We start from the raw sequence: 3589 nt of genomic DNA, 5'->3' as shown, positions 1-3589 counted from the left end.
CGAAAGAAGACTTTCAGAACTGCTTCAGAAAGTGGCAATAATGATGGGATAAGTGCGTTTGAAGCGAGGAGGAGTATTCTGAGGGGAATTAATGGCAATGTGTCTTTTGCTATAATAAATTTTTAAAAATTTAAACATTCCCCATATTATTTGAACATACCTTACAAATTAAACATGGAAAGAGGCTGGTGCAAAATAAGGTCCTCCATAGTTGAGAATCAGCAGAAATTGGAGAAGAAGGCAATTCTTTGTCCAGGAACTCCCTCCACTGCCACCACCGCGTCAGCCTGCCTGGTGACCCCCTTCTGCTTTGCACAGGTCCCTAGGGCGTTGTTCCCAGCCTATGCAACTTCTGTGGGCGCTTTCCATGCTCATAACTTTACAATTTCTCTCAGAGAGGGAAGAAACCAACACTGGGAGTGACCAGGTTTTCAAACCCTCCAGTCTCACTTAATTCTGAAGTCCCTCTCAGGTGGTAAGTGGACACCCTATTGGACATCAGTTCTTTCTATCCTTACCCTGACTGAGCCCATCTCACATTCCCCGTCCTCCAAGAATCTCCTGTTTCAAGTCCTCTCAGGTGGTCTAGGCAGGACTGTAGGTGTCCCAGGTTTTCTCTAGCTGCTAATTTATTGTAATATCTCTGAGAACTTGCACATGGGTTCCATCTGGAATTTCCTCCATGGAGACAGCATCTAGTCCAGGAATGAAAAATCACCTGGCAAACGTGCAGCAATGTACCCATCTTGTTTGTGCTCAGGACAAATATTCCTCAGTATTCACGACTCTGTCTCCTTTTCAGACCAGCACTGCAGACTGCCAGTGCTATTCTATCCAGGGCAACAAGTGAGAGGCAATGGGTTTGCCTTGTTGGAGCTAAGCCAATCACTTCAATGATATAGACGGAAAGTGGAATTTCAAAGAGGGGATAGGTCCTGCCCAAAGGCACATAGTGAATCCTTCCTGATGTGAAAGATGGGCTCAGTGAGGACTTCTACATCCTAGCCACTTTGCTGATGGCAGTGTCCAAGGGAAGGCACTAGAAGGGACAAAATGGTGCATTTCAGGATAGTTACCTGATGCTTTCAGCCTGTCAGAGTTCCACGTAGGTAACTCATGCCCTCCCAGGCAAGACTGAATGCCCACCTTGTCCCTAAATTGCCTTCACAGTCCTGCTGTTTTCACCCCATGGGAGAGAAGGGGTAGGGGGAGAGGAGGTAGGGGAAGTGCCTCTCCTGACCTCCAGGAGCTGGGCCAAGCCCTATCCCATGTTGCAGAACCAAGAGCATGTTTTTCTTTTTCTGTTCACTGCCTAGGCCATGCTTCTCCTCCCCCTCTTCATGNAGAGAGAGAGAGAGAGAGAGAGAGAGAGAGAGAGAGAGAGGTTATTTAGGTTTAAATAGGGAAGGCTATTCTGCCATTAACAACATGGATGGAACTGGCAGACATCATGCTCAATTAAGTAAGCGAGACACAGAAGAACAAATACTTCCTGATCTTACTTTATGATAACTCTATAACAGTCAAATTCATAAAACTATGATTTTTGAATTATAGATTTATAAATTCATAAATCTTTGATAAGCAAAATCAAAGAGCAGCACAGTTGTTCCTAGGGGCTGAGTGGAGGAGGAAAGTGGGAGATGTTGTTCAAAAGGTTCAAAGTTTCCATCATGCAAGATGAATAAGTTCTGGAGAACTGTACAGCCTATAAGGCCTACAGTTAACAACAGTTAAGACTGTACAGTTAAAATTTGCTAAGAAGGTAAATCTTCAGTGCTCTTACCATAAAAACGTTAAAATAAGAACTTGGAGACACATTAGTTTATGGCCTTGGTTGTCGTGATAGTTTCACAGGTATATATTTATTTCAAACTCATCAAGTTGCTTATATAAAAAATGTGCAGCTTTTTGTATGTCAATAGTACATCACGAAGTGGTTTGAAAAGTGACCTCATAGTCTCACTGAGGAGGCAGGTAAAGAACAGGAGAACAAAGTCACAAAAGAAGATAGCATAGAGTGACTGAAAATGAGGGGGCATGGTCATCTTGGACTGGAATTGTTGGGGACTCTCTCATGGAAGGGGAATAAAAAATGGATACATCAAGTATGCAATTCAGTGGAATTTACCTTAAGAGTAATAAAAAGGAGTGGATCAGTGTTAATGCAATTATTGTTGACTCTATTAGAACAAGTAGATGAAACATCTATTTCCAAGAAGTCAGGCTGGACAGGTTCTCATCATGCCATACATCTATTCCCATTTCCTTGCCCAATCACTAAGCACACAGGTGAGTGTGCTGGCTCAGTTCAAACACAGGTGAAGGTCTGAACTGGGCTTCAGGTCCATAGTCAAGGCCATGAGTAGAGACCAGAAATTCTCCAAAAAATATAGGATAAGCTTAGAAGTCAGAGGGAGGTATTAAGCCAGAGACAGAAGCGTCAAGGTCCATATATCAGGGAGAGTAATGGAGAACAACAACATTGGGGCACCCATGGGTCAAGAAATGAAGTTAAGTCATGGGCCAAGTGTTTACAGACAGGAGGGGAGGTCAAACTAAAGCAAATCAGACTAAAGTGGAGAGTCTAGAATTGTTGTCTTGAATGTCTACTAATGTCCAGAGTTCCCCCTATGGTCTAACAGTGATAAGTCATGTAATGGGCCCTCTGAGCTGGGAGTTTCAACAGTGATGTGGGCAAGCAGCCAGTAAGCCAAATATCAAAGGCCACAGCTGAGCTCTGACAAAAGGGCAGCTAACAAAGTCCACCATGGTCTGCAGGTACATTGAGACTGCAGTTGCATCAGTGGCCAGCTCCCAAAGAAACTGTGTGGTCACCCTGGACCTTATCTGGGGAAGATAGAGTGGTCTAGTGGCCCTCTGCGTGAAAGCCACTGTGATCACCATTTAAGATCTGATTGTTCTCACCTGTGTTAGTGTACCTGAAGAAAGCAGAGGTTATCACTGTAACATGAGTGAGTTGGATCACAAATAAAACTGGATTCTGTTAGGCAGAGTTAGACAAAGGAAGCACCATAGTCTGTGCTATAACGAGGTGGGTCCCAGGACGTTGTGAGGAATGTACTTGACAGGCTAGGAGGTGGCAGTTAATAGAAGCCAACTTGAAAAGAGAGAGAAAGTATAGGGTTTCTGAAATAAAGTCACCATAAATAAGGGGTTTGACTATCTACCAGGATAAGACTAGACCAGAAGGTTTTGTGGGGAGGGGAGAGCAATGGTTCAGTTCAGCTGCCATGCTGACCTTGATCTCTAGGAGGGTTGTGAACATCCTAGAATGGGGACAGCTGTGTGTCAATAATGAAATAGCCTTATCATTGGGGGCCCAAGTGGCTCTACTTTGAGATCCTGATTCAAAAATTGCAATATGGGAAACAGAAGACCTATTCCTACCATCTGAGGAAATCTGGCATTACAGATTCCACACTATCCAAGGAAATCCCACAAGAAATATCAAAAGCCAGGAGCAAGGAAGCACCACCAATGGGATGGGCAAAGGAGAGAATTGGAAGCATGGGGCTGCTGCTGTGTGGACCTGAGCAAAGGGTTCTTGCAAGAGATGAGTAACAGG

The sequence above is a fragment of the Hipposideros armiger genome, unplaced genomic scaffold, assembly GCF_001890085.2.
Source record: "Hipposideros armiger isolate ML-2016 unplaced genomic scaffold, ASM189008v1 scaffold_1747, whole genome shotgun sequence".
Classification (NCBI taxonomy): Eukaryota; Metazoa; Chordata; class Mammalia; order Chiroptera; family Hipposideridae; genus Hipposideros; species Hipposideros armiger.
The sequence above is the reverse complement of the archived record's forward strand: the minus strand, read 5'-3'. Positions refer to the sequence as shown.